The sequence below is a fragment of the Mesoplodon mirus genome (genome assembly GCF_964341445.2).
Source record: "Mesoplodon mirus genome assembly, chromosome: 11".
In the NCBI taxonomy this organism is placed as follows: domain Eukaryota; kingdom Metazoa; phylum Chordata; class Mammalia; order Artiodactyla; family Ziphiidae; genus Mesoplodon; species Mesoplodon mirus.
Window position 1 is genome coordinate 31,021,842 of NC_138987.1, and position 17,080 is coordinate 31,038,921.

The following is a 17,080-nucleotide window of genomic DNA, read 5'->3' on the forward strand; positions in this document are numbered from 1 at the left end:
TATAGAAAATTCTAAAGACTCTGTTAAAAAATTTAGAATAAAGTTGCAGGATACAAAATCAATACACAGAAATCTGTTGAATTTCTATACACTAATAACCAACTATCAGAAAAAGAAGTTAAGAAAGCAATGCCATATACAATTGCATCAAAAAGACTAAACTACCTAGGAATAAATTTAACCAAGGAGGTGAAAGACCTATACATTGCAAACTAAGACACTGCTGAAACTGAAGACACAAATAAGTGGAAAGATATTCAGTGCTTGTGGAGGAGATGAATACTATTGAAATGCAGGAACTAACCAAAGCAATCTACATCTTCAATGCAACCCCTGTTAAAATTCAAATGGCAGTTTTCACAGAAGTTAAATCCTGTAATTTCTGGGGAACCACAAAAGATCCTGAAGAACCAAAGAAATCTTGAGAAAGAACAAAGCTAAAAGCACATGCTTCTTGATTTCAAACTATATTACAAAGCTATAGTAATCAAAACAGTATGATACTGGCATAAAAACAGATACCCAGATCAATGAAATAAACAGCCTGGAAATAAACCCACGCATATGGTTAATTTACAACACAGAACCAAGAACATACAGTGGGAAAAGGGCACTCTCTCTTCAATAAATGGTGCTGGGAAACTGGACCACTATCTCACACCATACACAAAAATTAACTCAATGTAGATTAAAGACTTGGCAAGTAGGCAGAGCTGGAACTCCCAGCTCAGGGCCTCTTCCCTCTACCATCACGAAACTGCCCCGGAGCCCGAGGGGAGGACAGCCTCACTGAGGCTGCCGGCTCTGGAGGGGCCCCAGCAGCCGAAGCCGGGACAGTCGTGCAGACAGCGGGCCAGTTGTTTCAATAAGTAACTTAAAGACAAAATGGAAAAACGAGGTTTGTGCCTGAGATCATGTTGATGTGAAACCAGGGATGGCCACCTTGTGCCAGTAGAATTATAGGAGAGACGAGGGGAAGATGGCAGAAGAGTAAGATGCAGAGATCACCTTCCTCCCCACAGATACACCAGAAATACATCTACACGTGGAACAACTCCTACAGAACACCTACTGAACGCTGGCAGAAGACCTCAGACCCCCCAAAAGGCAAGAAAGTCCCCACGTACCTGGGTAGGGCAAAAGGAAAAAGAGTAAACAGAGACAAAAGGATAGGGACAGGACCTGCACCAGTGGGAGGGAGCTGTGAAGGAGGAAAGGTTTCCACACACTAGGAAGCCCCTTCGCGGGCGGAGACTGCGGGTGGCGGAGGGGGATGTTTCGGAGCTGCGGAGGAGAGCACAGCAACAGGGGTGCGGAGGGCAAAGCAGAGAGATTCCCGCACAGAGGATCGGTGCCGACTGGCACTCACCAGCCCAAGAGGCTTGTCTGCTCACCCACCAGGGCGGGCGGGGCTGGGAGCTGTAGCTCAGGCTTCGGTCGGAGCGCAGGGAGAGGACTGGGGTTGGCGGCGTGAACACAGCCTGCAGGGGGTTAGTGCACCACGGCTAGCCGGGAGGGAGTCCAGGGAAAAGTCTGGACTTGCCAAAGAGGCAAGAGACTTTTTCTTCCCTCTTTGTTTCCTGGTGTGTGAGGAGAGGGGATTAAGGGTGCTGCTTAAAGGAGCTCCAGAGATGGGCGTGAGCCGCGGCTAAAAGCGCAGACACCAGAGACGGGCATGAGACGCTAAGGCTGCTGCTGCCACCAAGAAGCCTGTGTGCAAGCACATATCACTATCCACACGCCCCTTCTGGGGAGCCTGTGCAGCCTGCCACTGCCAGGGTACCGGGATCCAGGGACAACTTCCCCAGGAGAACGCATGGCGCACCTCAGGCTGGTGCAACATCATGCTGGCCTCTGCCGCCACAGGCTCGCCCTGCACTCTGTACCCCTCCCTCCCCCACGGCCTGACTGAGCCAGAGTCCCGGAAGCAGCTGCTCCTTTAACCCCGTCCTGTCTGAGCGAAGAACAGGCGACCTACATGCAGAGGCGGGGCCAAATCCAAAGCTGAGCCCCGGGAAATGTGAGAACAAAGAAGAGAAAGGGAAATCTCTCCCAGCAGCCTCAGAAGCAGCGGATTAAAGCTCCACAATCAACTTGATGTACCCTGCATCTGTGGGATACATGAATAGACAACGAATCATCCCAAATTGAGGAGGTGGACTTTGAGATCAAGATTTATGATTATTTTTCCCTTTTCCTCTTTCTGTGAGTGTGTATGTGTATGCTTCTGTGTGAGATTTTGTCTGTATAGCCTTGCTTCCACCATTTGTCCTAGGGTTCTATTTTTTTGTTTTTAAATTTTTTTCTTAATAATTATTTTTTAATAACTTTATTTTATCTTTATTGTATCTTTCTTTCTTTCCTTCCTTCCCTCCTTCCTTCCTCCCTCCCTCTCCCTCTCTCTTTCTACTTTTTCTCCCTTTTATTCTGAGCCGTGAAAGGCTCTTGGTGCTACAGCCAGGAGTCAGTGCTGTGCCTCTGAGGTGGGAGAGCCAACTTCAGAACACTGGTCCACAAGAGACCTCCCAGCTCCACATAATATCAAACGACGAAAATCTCCCAGAGATCTCCATCTCAACACCAGCACCCAGCTTCACTCAACGACCAGCAAGCTACAGTGCTGGACACCCTATGCCAAACAACTAGCAAGACAGGAACACAACCCCACCCATTAGCAGAGAGGCTGCCTAAAACCATAAGTCCACAGACATCCCAAAAGACACCACCAGACGTGGACCTGCCCACCAGAAACACAAGATCCAGCCTCATCCACCAGAACACAGGCACTAGTCCCCTCCACCAGAAAGCCTACACAACCCACTGAACCAACTTTAGCCACTGGAGACAGACACCAAAAAGAACGGGAACTACAAACCTGCAGCCTGCAAAAAGGAGACCCCAAACACAGTAAGATAAGCAAAATGAGAAGACAGAAAAACACACAGCAGATGAAGGAGCAAGATAAAAACCCACCAGACATAACAAATGAAGAGGAAATAGGCAGCCTACCTGAAAAAGAATTCAGAATAATGATAGTAAAGATGATCCAAAATCTTGGAAATAGAATAGACAAAATGCAAGAAACATTTAACGAGGACCTAAAAGAACTAAAGATGAAACAAGCAACAATGAACAACACAATAAATGAAATTAAAAATAGATGGGATCAATAGCAGAATAACTGAGGCAGAAGAACGGATAAGTGACCTGGAAGATAAAATAGTGGAAATAACTACTGCAGAGCAGAATAAAGGAAAAAGAATGAAAAGAACTGAGGACAGTCTCAGAGACCTCTGGGACAACATTAAACACACCAACATTCGAATTATAGGGGTTCCAGAAGAAGAAGAGAAAAAGAAAGGGACTAAGAAAATATTTGAAGAGATTATAGTTGAAAACTTCCCTAATATAGGAAAGGAAATAGTTAATCAAGTCCAGGAGGCACAGAGAGTCCCATACAGGATAAATCCAAGGAGAAATACACCAAGACATATTAATCAAACTGTCAAAAATTAAATGCAAAGAAAACATATTAAAAGCAGCAAAGGAAAAACAACAAATAACACACAAGGGAATCCCCATAAGGTTAACAGCTGATCTTTCAGCAGAAACTCTGCAAGCCAGAAGGGACTGGCAGGACATATTTAAAGTGATGAAGGAGAAAAACCTGCAACCAAGATTACCCAGCAAGGATCTCATTCAGATTTGATGGAGAAATTAAAACCTTTACAGACAAGCAAAAGCTGAGAGAGTTCAGCACCACCAAACCAGCTTTACAACAAATGCTAAAGGAACTTCTCTAGGCAAGAAACACAACAGAAGGAAAAGAACCACAATAACACACCAAAAACAATTAAGAAAATGGGAATAGGAACATACATATCAATAATTACCTTAGGGCTTCCCTGGTGGCGCAGTGGTTGAGAATCTGCCTGCTAATGCAGGGGACACGGGTTCAAGCCCTGGTCTGGGAGGATCCCACATGCCATGGAGCAACTAGGCCCGTGAGCCACAACTACTGAGCCTGCGCGTCTGGAGCCTGTGCTCTGCAACGAGAGGCCGCGAGAGTGAGAGGTCCGCGCACTGCGATGAAGAGTGGCCCCCACTTGCCACAACTAGAGAAAGCCCTCGCACAGAAATGAAGACCCAACACAGCAAAAAAAAAAAAAAAAAAAAAAAAATAATAATAATAATAATTACCTTAATATAAATGGACTAAATGCTCCCACCAAAAGACACAGATTGGATGAATGGATACAAAAACAAGACCCATATATATGCTGTCTACAAGAGACCCACTTCAGACCTAGAGACACATACAGGCTGAAAGTAAGGGGATGGAAAAAGATATTCCATGCAAATGGAAACCAAAGGAAAGCTGGAGTAGCAATTCTAATATCAGACAAAAGAGACTTTAAAATAAAGACTATTACAAGAGACAAAGAAGGACACTACATAATGATCAAGGAATCGATCCAAGAAGAAGATATAACAATTGTAAATATTTATGCACCCAACATAGGAGCACCTCAATACATAAGGCAAATACTAACAGCCATAAAAGGGGAAATCGACAGTAACACATTCATAGTAGGGGGACTTTAACACCCCACTTTCACCAATGGACAGATCATCCAAAATGAAAATAAATAAGGATATACAAGCTTTAAATGATACATTAAAGAAGATGGACTTAATTGATATTTATAGGACATTCCATCCAAAAACAACAGAATACACATTTTTCTCAAGTGCTCATGGAACATTCTCCAGGATAGATCATATCTTGGGTCACAAATCAAGCCTTGGTAAATTTAAGAAAATTGAATTTGTATCAAGTATCTTTTCCAACCACAATGCTATGAGACTAGACATCAATTACAGGAAAAGATCTGTAAAATATACAAACACATGGAGGCTAAACAATACACTACTTAATAACGAAGTGATCACTGAAGAAATCAAGGAGGAAATAAAAAAATACCTAGAAACAAATGACAATGGAGACACGACGACCCAAAACCTATGGGATGCAGCAAAAGCAGGTCTAAGAGGGAAGTTTATAGCAATACAATCCTACCTTAAGAAACACGAAACATCTCGAATAAACAACCTGACCCTGCACCTAAAGCAATTAGAGAAAGAAGAACAAAAAAACCCCAAAGTTAGCAGAAGGAAAGAAATCATAAAAATCAGATCAGAAATACATGAAAAAGAAATGAAGGAAACGATAGCAAAGATCAATAAAACTAAAAGCTGGTTCCTTGAGAAGATAAACAAAATTGATAAACCATTAGCCAGACTCATCAAGAAAAAAAGAGAAAAGACTCAAATCAATAGAATTAGAAATGAAAAAGGAGAAGTAACAACTGACACTGCAGAAATACAAAAGATCATGAGAGATTATTACAAGCAACTCTATGCCAATAAAATGGACAACCTGGAAGAAATGGACAAATTCTTAGAAATGCACAACCTGCCAAGACTGAACCAGGAAGAAATAGAAAATATGAACAGACCAATCACTAGCACTGAAATTGAAACTGTGATTAAAAATCTTCCAACAAACAAAAGCCCAGGACCAGATGGCTTCACAGGCAAATTCTATCAAACATTTAGAGAAGAGCTAACACCTATCCTTCTCAGACTCTTCCAAAATATAGCAGAGGGAGGAACACTCCCAAACTCATTCTACGAGGCCACCATCACCTTGATACCAAAACCAGACAAAGATGTCACAAAGAAAGAAAACTACAGGCCAATATCACTGATGAACATAGATGCAAAAATCCTCACCAAAATACTAGCAAACAGAATCCAACAGCACATTAAAAGGATCAGACACCATGATCAAGTGGGGTTTATTCCAGGAATGCAAGGATTCTTCAATATTTGCAAATCAATCAATGTGATGCACCATATTAACAAAGTGAAGTAGAAAAACCATCTGATCATCTCAATAGATGCAGAGAAAGCTTTCGACAAAATTCAACACCCATTTATGATAAAAACCCTTCAGAAAGTAGGCACAGAGGGAACTTTCCTCAACATAATAAAAGCCATATATGAAAAACCCACAGCCAACATCATCCTCAATGGTGAGAAACTGAAACCATTTCCACTAAGATCAGGAACAAGACAAGGTTGCCCACTCTCACCACTCTTATTCAACATAGTTTTGGAAGTTTTAGCCACAGCAATCACAGAAGAAATAAAAGTAATCCAAATTGGAATAGAAGAAGTAAAGCTGTCACTGTTTGCAGATGACATGATACTACACATAGAGAATCCTAAAGATGCTACCAGAAATCTAAAGCTAATCAATGAATTTGGTAAAGTAGCAGGATACAAAATTAATGCACAGAAATCTCTGGCATTCCTGTACACTAATGATGAAAAATCTGAAAGTGAAATCAAGAAAACACTCCCATTTACCACTGCAACAAAAAGAATAAAATACCTAGGAATAAACCTACCTAAGGAAACAAAAGACTGGTATGCAGAAAATTATAAGACACTGGTGAAAGAAATTAAAGATAATACAAACAGATGGAGAGATATACCATGTTCTTGGATTGGAAGAATCAACATTATGAAAATGACTCTACTACCCAAAGCAATCTACAGATTCAATGCAATCCCTATCAAACTACCACTGGCATTCTTCACAGAACTAGAACAAAAAATTTCACAATTTGTATGGAAATACAAAAGGCCCCGAATAGCCAAAGCAATATTGAGAACGAAAAATGGAGCTGGAAGAATCAGGCTCCCTGACTTCAGACTATACTACAAAGCTACAGTAACCAAGACAGAATGGTACTGGCACAAAAACAGAAATATAGATCAATGGAACAGGATAGAAAGCCCAGAGATAAACCCATGCACATACGGTCACCTTATCTTTGATACAGGAGGCAAGTATATACAGTGGAGAAAAGACAGCCTCTTCAATAACTGGTGCTGGGAAAACTGGACAGGGACATGTAAAAGTATGAGATTAGATCACTCCCTAACACCATACACAAAAATAAGCTCAAAATGGATTAAAGACCTAAATGTAAGGCCAGAAACTACCAAACTCTTAGAGGAAAACATAGGCAAAAACACTCTATGACATAAATCACAGCAAGATCCTTTTTGACCCACCCCCTAGAGAAATGGAAAAACAAAAATAAACAAATGGGGCCTAATGAAACTTCAAAGCTTTTGCACAGCAAAGGAAACCATAAACAAGACCAAAAGACAACCCTCAGACTGGGAGAAAATATTTGAAAATGAAGCAACTGACAAAGGATTAATCTCCAAAATTTATAAGCAGCTCATGCAGCTCAATAACAAAAAAACAACCCAATCGAAAAATGGGCAGAAGACCTAAATAGACATTTCTCAAAAGAAGATATACAGATTGCCAACAAACACATGAAAAGATGCTCAACATCACTAATCATTAGAGAAATGCAAATCAAAACTACAGTGAGATATCATTTCAGACCAGTCAAAATAGCCATCATCAACAAAACTAGAAACAATAAATGCTGGAGAGGGTGTGGAGAAAAGGGAACCCTCTTGCACTGCTGGTGGGAATGTGAATTGGTACAGCCACTATGGACAACGGTATGGAGGTTCCTTAAAAAACTACAAATAGAACTACCATATGACCCAGCAATCCCACTACTGGGCATATACCCTGAGAAAACCATAATTCAAAAAGAGTCATGTACCAAAATGTTCATTGCAGCTCTATTTACAACAGCCCAGAGATGGAAACAACCTAAGTGTCCATCATCGGATGATTGGATAAAGAAGATGTGGCACATATATACAATGGGATGTTACTCAGCCATAAAATGAAACGAAACTGAGCTATTTGTAATGAGGTGGATGGACCTAGAGTCTGTCACACAGAGTTAAGTAAGTCAGAAAGAGAAAGACAAATACCGTATGCTAAGACATATATATGGAATTTAAGAAAAAAAATGTCATGAAGAACCTAGGGGTAAAACAGGAATAAAGACACAGACCTGGGCTTCCCTGGTGGCGCAGTGGTTGAGAGTCCGCCTGCCGATGCAGGGGACACGGGTTCGTGCCCCGATCCCGGAAGATCCCACATGCCGCGGAGCGGCTGGGCCCGCGAGCCATGGCCGCGGAGCCTGTGTGTCCGGAGCCTGTGCTCCGCAACGGGAGAGGCCACAGCAGTGAGAGGCCCGCGTACAGCAAAAAAAAAAAAAAAAAAAGACACAGACCTACTAGAGAATGGACTTGAGGGTACGGGGAGGGGGAAGGGTAAGCTGTGACAAACGGAGAGATAGGCATGGACATATATACACTACCAAACGTAAAATAGCTAGTGGGAGGCAGCCACATAGCACAGGGAGATCAGCTCGGGGCTTTGTGACCACTTAGAGGGGTGGGATAGGGAGGGTGGGAGGGAGGGAGATGCAAGAGGGAAGAGATATGGGAACATATGTATATGTATAACTGATTCATTTTGTTATAAAGCAGAAACTAACACACCATTGTAAAGCAATTATACTCCAATAAAGATGTAAAAAAAAAAAAAAGACTTGACAAGTAGACCTGAGACCATAAAACTCTTAGAAGAAAACATACACAGTAATTTCCTTGACATTGGTCTTAGCAATAATTTTTTTGGATCTGACAAAAAGTAAAGGGAACAAAAGTAAAATACAAGTGGGGCTACATCAAACTAAAAAGCACCTACACAGCAAAAGAAACCAACAAAATGAAATGAAGAGGCAATCTACAGAATGGGAGCAAATATTTGCAAATTATATATCTGATAAGGGGGTAAGATCCAAAATGTATAAAGAACTCATATAACTCAACAGCAAAACCCACCCAGTTTAAATATGGATAGAGGATATGAAAAGATATTTTTCCAAAGAAGACATACAGAAGCCACAGGTACATGAAAAGGTACTGAACATTACTAATCGTCAGGTAAATGCAAGTCAAAACTACATCACATGTCACCTCACACCTGCTGGAATAGCTGTTAATCAAAAACACAAGAAATAATGTGTTGGCAAAGATCTGGAAAGAAGGGAACCCTTGTCCACTGTTAGTGGGAGTGTAAACTGGTGGAGCTACTAAGGAAAATGGATGGAGGTTCCTGAGAAAATTAAAAATATCACTAACATATGATCCAGCAATTCTACTTCTAGGTATTCATTTGAAGGAAATGAAAACACTAAAACAGATACATGAACCACCAGTGTTCACTGCAGCATTACTTAAATAGCCAAGACATGGAAACAACCCAAGTGTCTGTCAATGGATGAATAAAGAAAATGCGGGGACTTCCCTGGTGGTGCAGTTGTTAAGAATCCACCTGCCAATGCAGGGGACATGGGTTCGATCCCTGGTCCGGGAAGATCCCACATGCAGCGGAGCAACTAAGCCCGTGTGCCACAACTACTGAGCCTGCGCTCTAGAGCCCACACGCCTAGAGCCCGTGCTCTGCAACAAGAGAAGCCACCGCAATGAGAAGCCCACGCACTACAACGAAGAGTAGCACCCACTCGCCACAACTAGAGAAACCCCGCGCACAGCAATGAAGACCCAACAGCAAAAAATAAAAATAAAAGATGTGGTACACACACACACACACACACACAATGAGTCATAAAAAAGAAGGAACTCTTGCCATTTGTGACAGCATGGATATACCTTGAGGGCATTATGCTAAGTAAGTCAGAGAAAGACAAATATTGAACTGTATGATCTCACTTCTGTGTGGAATCCAAAACAAAAACTCCACTACCACCCAAGCTCATAGCTATAGAGAACAGACTGGTGGTTGCCAGAGGTGGGGAGAGTGGGTGAAATGGGTAAAGGGGGTCAAAAGATATAAACTTCCACCTATAAAATTAAGTCCTGGTGATGTAATGTATAGCACGGTGACTATAGTTAATAATACTGAATTATGTATTTGAAAGTTGCTAAGAGTAAATTTTTAAAGCTCTCATCACAAAAATGTGTATGGAGTGATGTTAACTAGACTTATTGTAGTCATTTCACAGTATATACAAAATCTAATCATTACGTTGTACACCTGAAACTAATGTTATATGTCAGTTTTATCTCAATTTTTTAAAAAAAGGAGAGAATGGGGGCTTCCCTGGTGGCGCAGTGGTTGAGAGCGTGCCTGTCAATGCAGGGGACATGGGTTCGTGCCCCAGTCTGGGAGGATCCCACATGCCACGGAGCGGCTGGGCCCGTGAGCCATGGCTGCTGGGCCTGCGTGTCCGGAGCCTGTGCTCCGCAATGGGAGAGGCCACAACAGTGAGAGGCCCGCGTACCACAAAAAAAAAAAAAAAAAAAAGAGAATGTAAAACAAAAAGTAAAGATGCGCCCCCTCAGGCAAAAGACTAAGACAAAATATATCTTAATTGCCTCCGTCATAGCCAAAGTATATCACTTCTACCAAATGTTCTATTTCTCCTAACACAACTTCCTCTCCTCCAGAATGAATTAAATATAACAAAAAGAAATACTATGACTATATTAAAAGCAAAGTAGTGACTCATAAATATGGTTTCCTAGAACTCTGTGGTAGGTTAATTGGGAGTACTCTCTGAAACAAGACCTGTAAGGAAAGAGAGATGCAGAATTATGTGAAGGGCTAAGTTCAACTGATAGGAACTTTCCACAGATGTCCCATTCAGATCTCTAGCCCTAAAGCTGAAATGACCCTCCACAGAAGTCCTAAACTGAGGCACTGTCACTGAGCCTTTACCTGTACACCAACCAGTCATTTGGTTTAGACTGCCTGCAGGAATGAGCAGGCATTGTCTCCCTGGGCAAGGCAACTGCCATAAGCTGAGAGCCATCTCCAGAGAAAAATTCAGCTGTGAGCAGTCAGAGGCCAGCACCTCTGGAAAGAGCTTGTTATTTGTGAAAGGGATTCTGGGTGGTACATCCCAGCATCTACTACACCATTCAACATCTATTTCCACAAATGCCAGACTAAGAAATACAGATCATAGAAAATCCCAAGGAACTAAGTCATTGAAATATTGCAGCAATAGCCAGAAGAAAACAAACTGAGAAAGTTGTACCCGATTTGAGGACTATTTTTTTTCTCGAGGAACATGTGCGGATTACAGCAAGGTAGCTAAAGACCTGAAAAGCAAGCATACAATTTTTTTTTTCTTTTTTAACAGTGAAGTGCTAGTGGGAAACAACTGGTAGTGAGAGGCATCAAGGAGTTAGGTGGTGCTTGAATAACCACCCAAGGCTTTGAGTTGATCTAGAAGTAATGACTAACCAGAAACTGTTCCTCCCACAAACAGATTGAAGGCCAGTTTTGAATCATCTGAATTATAATTCATTAATGTAATCCAGGATTGCTAATACCCTTACCTGCCTACCAAAATGACAAATCATTTGGAAGATAGAGGAAGATAGCATCATATGGGACCACACATATTTATTATAGTTTGATATGTAATAATCAGTGCATAAAAATAACCAGGTACAGAAGGAAACAAAACATAATTGAAAACCAGAAAAAAAAAACAGACAATAGAAAGAAACACACAAGAGATCCAAATAAAGGAGTTACTGGAAACAGATTTTGCAATAACTGTCTTTAATATGGTCAAGGAAACTTAAAAATGGAGAATCTTGGCCAAGAACTAGAAATTATATTTAAAATATAGAACCTAGACCTGAAAGACATAATAATAGAAATGACAAACTCCATAAATGGCCTTAACAACAGATTAGATGTAACTGAAAAGAGATTCTCTAGAAGTAGAGGAGAAAAAGAAGAGAAAAATGGGACAGAAGCAATATATGCAAAATTACTGGCTAAAAGTTTTCCAAGAATAATGACACCAAATTAATGACTTATCAAATGACAGATTTGAAGGCACCAGTAACCCCATGCAGAATATACCCCAAAAAACCATATCTAAGCACATTATGGTAAAGTGCTGAAAACTATAGCAAAGGCTAAGGCACAACCATAGTGAGGCAGGGAGGAGAATTTAAAGGAGCAACAACTCACCTTACAGATGAATTTGTAACAAAAATAATGGAAGCTGGAGGATAATAGAAGTATATAGTCCAGGTACTGAAAGAAAATAGCAGCCATATTTGAATTCTACACCTAGCAAAATGATTCTTCAAGAACAAAAGTGGAAGTTATTTTCAAATAAAAAACCCAGAGAACTTCCTGTCAGGAGGCCCACACTAGAATAAATGCAAGAGGCAAATACACAAAAGTTAAATAAAGAGACAAAGAGAAATTGAATCTAAAGAATGAAAAGTGCCTGTAAAGTATTGGTCAACACGTTTTTATTATAATTTTTGATATGAATAATCAGGGCATAAAAATAATCAGATAAACAAAAAAACATAAGTGAAAACAAAAAAACAATAGAAAGTGCTGAAAGAAGATAGTAGCCAAACTTGAATTCTATACCTAGCAAAAATGCCCTTCAAGAACCGTAAGGTGTTTCCTGATCACTATAACCTAAAATGCGGGTTGGTGAGTTTTCCAAAAAATAGCCAGATAGTAAACATTCTGGATAGTTAGCTAGCTGCATCTGTCACAACACTCAACTCAGCTGTAGCACAAAAGTAGCTATAGACAATACATAAATGGACATTAAAAAGTGAGAGAGAGAAAAGGGAGACTGTTCTTTCATTTTCAAATACTGAATGCCTATTCTGTATCTAGTGCCGTTCAGGCATGGGGAGATTCAGTGTGAATAAGAAAAGTCTTTGCTCTCCACCTAATGGGACAATTCTAATTACAGGTTTTCTTCCTATTAAAAGTGAATTTTAGCAAGCAGTAAAAATTAGTTTGATTTATGAGACCCAATCCTAACTTGATAGAATAAGAGCTATCAGTTCAAGAACCATTAATATTTCCTGTTTAATTCATGAATATGACTTCAGTCATTTCAGTGTGAATCCTGCAGAACATCACTCCAAGTCAGACACTGGTATAAAGGTACAGCAACTTGGGTTCACCAAAATCTCTCTAGAAAGGACAACAGGCTGAAGGACGGATTAACTATTTTGGTTTTCTTTGTTTTGATTTGGCTTTTAATTCAATATCAAAACCAGCCCCAGACTAGTGACAGCTAGAGGCAGCCTTCTAATAGGTTTAAACTCAATAGTTAATTTTCTCTCAAATTTTGTATTCTCCTGTAAAGAATAGCTATAAAAAATGCATCCTTCCTGGACTTCTCAGGAAAAGTTAGGTATAAAAAGTAAAGAGGGCTTCCCTGGTGGCGCAGCAGTTAAGAATCCACCTGCCAATTCAGGGGACACAGGTTCGAGCCCTGGTCTGGGAAGATCCCACATGCCACGCAGCAACTAAGCCCATGCGCCACAACTACGGAGCCTGCGCTCTAGAGCCCGTGAGCCACAACTACTGAGCCCGCATGCCACAACTACTGAAGCCCACGCACCTAGAGCCAGTGCTCCACAACTAGAGAAGCCATCGCAATGAGAAGCCCCTCAAGGAAGAGCAGCCCCCACTTGCCACAACTAGAGAAAGCCCACGTGCAGCAACGACCCAACACAGCCCAAAAAAAAAAAAAAAAGAATTTCACTGTTTTATATAGACATATGGTTCTGCCTAAATATACATATAACTCATATTATTATACATATTAATATGTATAAGAATTAATATTTAACACATTTTTGACCGGAGATGTATTACAGCCACAGGCATTAGTTTCTGCAAAAATCAGCCACTCAATAATTTGTTAATACTTATAAAAATTTTAAATGGTAAAATAAGGGTGACATTCCTATTTCCAACTTGGAAAGTACTAGGTCTGATGAATGCTAAGCAAGGAGGTGCATTCAGAGCCAAGAGAAGTGCCTCTGAAGCTATTCCTTAGAGTAGATCTGGACACCTGGGATCAAAGAACTGGCCTAGGCTTGCAGTTGCTGCCAAAAGCCAGCACAGGCAGTGGGTGAGACATCTGAGCAGACAGGCAACAGAGGCAGTCAAACCCAGGAGACTGGGGAACATGGGGATTCAAATACAAGTCAGGATCGTAGATTTAAAAGGAAGCTCAATTGTGCCACGTGGACTGAAAAAAAAATTCCAATTGTTTCCTACCATAAGGATATACCACTCTTTTTTTTTTTTTTTTTTTTAGCGCGGTATGTGGGCCTCTCACTGTTGTGGCCTCTCCCGTTGCGGAGCACAGGCTCCGGACGCGCAGGCCCAGCGGCCATGGTTCACGGGCCCAGCCGCTCCGTGGCATGTGGGATCTTCCCAGACCGGGGCACGAACCCATGTCCCCTGCATCGGCAGGCAGACTGTCAACCACTGCGCCACCAGGGAAGCCCGGGATATACCACTCTTAAGTGTGGATAGATCTGAGCCCAAAGATTAGTGGCCTAGAGAGCCTATCTGGAATGGAAAGTGGGAAAACGAGATGTAGCATTATTTTCATCATTGGTGGTTTGTTGGTGATTGGTGTTTTCATTAGGTAGTACGTGGAAATGCTATGGGGTTGATCCTGTCTGTCAAAGTGAAAAATCAATACTAACTTAAAAAAAAAAAACCTAGATATAGGTAGGCTCCAGCTAATTATATATCAGAATTCAAATTCACTGAGACCAATTATTATTATTTTTTTTTTTTTTTGCATTACGTGGGCTTCTCACTGCTGTGGCCTCTCCCGTTGCGGAGCACAGGCTCTGGACGCGCAGGCCCAACAGCCATGGCTCACGGGCCCAGCCGCTCCGCGGCACGTGGGATCCTCCCAGACCGGGGCACGAACCCGTGTCCCCTGCATCGGCAGGCGGACTCTCAACCACTGCGCCACCAGGGAAGCCCCGAGACCAATTATTTTAAAAGCAGAATCAACTTATTTTGCTGGGGGGACGCATTACACAGGAGTAATCATCAGGCCTTAACTGTTCAGGACAACCCCAACTGTACGTTCATTACATCTTAAAGCTCATGTTATAAACATGACATCTTAAAGGTAGTACATACTTTTTTTTTTCTGGTCTTTTCAAGACAAGTAAAGTAATAAAACAGAAAAAAAAAATATGTCAGAGCAAACATCCAGAATGTGGGTTTCAAAAATAACTCTATGTTTCCATTTCTAGCTATGACAAATTAGTTTGTTATGCTCTTCCACTGAAAACAAGAAAGGCTGAACAGAATACATGCAACATCTATTTGAAGTCATTGGAGAGTTTCTAAGGCACCCGAGACTTGAGGGGCAAAGATCCGGGGAAAAGAGACCTGTAGAGAAGCAACCTAGGCTGGTTTTCTTCTCAAGCATTTACTAATTTTTATGTTGTATGAGGTGAGAAACTAAAGGGGAAAAAAATGTAGGTGAAAAGTACAGCAGAGCATTCAGCAGTCTCACAATGCTAAAAAAACAAAAATTGAACTTAAGGACCTCAAGGAGGGAGGTTTCCAAACACTTCAGGCTCTTATTGTGACCCCTAGACTAGAAGTTGACGTGAACCAGACACAGAGCCAGCTTTATAAAATCAGAAGCCCAGCCTTGAATAAGATCAGTTCTTGACTGGATTGAGATGTTCCTGCTCTAGTTGTTTGCTAGAGAATATAGTGAATCCTCTATGGAAGTGGATAATTTCACCCACAGCTTCCAGTTTTTCATATACAATCTCCAGCATCCCATCAAAAATTACCAAGCATAGGGACTTCCCTGACGGTCCAGTGGTTAAGTCTCCATGCTTCCACTGCAGGGGGCACAGGTCTGATCCCTGATTGGGGAACTAATATCCCGCATGCCGCTCAGCATGCAAAAAAAAAAATTAACAAGCATACTAGAAATAGGACCAAAAGAGAAATGGACCTGAAAGGAATTCATACAATTGACTTCTACTGGACATGGACTTCGAAACAGCCAAGATTGATACATCCCAGAAAAGAGAAAACAAGATTGACTATGTCACCAGAAAACTGAAATCTGTAAAGAATTAAATGAGAATTCTAGAACTGATATATTAAATAGGGAATTTTATGTATGGGATTAATGAAAAATTAGACACAGGTGAGGAAGGATTAGTGAACTTGAGGGTAGGTCAACAGTAAATATCCAGGCTAAGTACAAAGAGAAAAAAGTATTTTTAAAAAATCATAAGATACATATTGGACATGGTACAAAAGTCTAAACTACATGTAATTGGAATCTGAGAATTGAATGAGAGAGAGTGATATTCAAAGAGATTATAGCTGAGAATTTTGCCCAAACTGATGAAAGGCATCAAGCCAATAAGCACTTGCAGAAAAATGCTCAACATCACTGGCCATGAGGGAAATACAAAATAGAAATACAGTAAGATACCTCTTCATACCCACTAGAAAGGCTGTAATTAAAAATACAAGTGTTGGTGAGGATATGGAGAAACTGAAACCTTTATATATAACTAGCAGGAATGTAAAGTGATGCAGCCACTTTGGGAAACAGTTTGGCAGTTTCTTAAAAAGTTAAACATAAATTTACCATGCAAACCTCCTAGGTATATACACAAGAGAAATAAAAATATATCCACACAAAGACTTGTGTGCAAATGCTCAGCAGCATTATTCATAATAGCCAAAAAGTGGAAATAATCCAAATGTCTATCAACTGGTGAATGAATAGACAAGATGTGGTATATCCATACAACAGAATTCTATTCTGCAATAAACAAGAATGAACTACTGACACATGCTGCAACACGAGTGGGCCTTTAAAACACACTAAATGAAAGAAGCCAGACACAAGGGACCACATATTGTATGAATCGCATTTACATTATCAGAAAAGGCAAATCTATAGAGACAGTGGAATGATAATTTCCTGGGACTAGGGGTGAGAATGGGAATGACTGCAAATGGACACAATGGATCTTTCTGGGGTGATGGAAATATTTTAAAATGAGATTGTGGCAATGGTTGCACACCTCTGAACATACTAGAAACCATTCAATTGTACATTTTAAATGGATGTATTTTATGGTAAGTAAATTACCCTCAATAAAGCTGTTTTTTAAAAAGATGAAATAAAGACATTTTAAGACAGAATGTCTTAAAACTGGGAAAATTCAT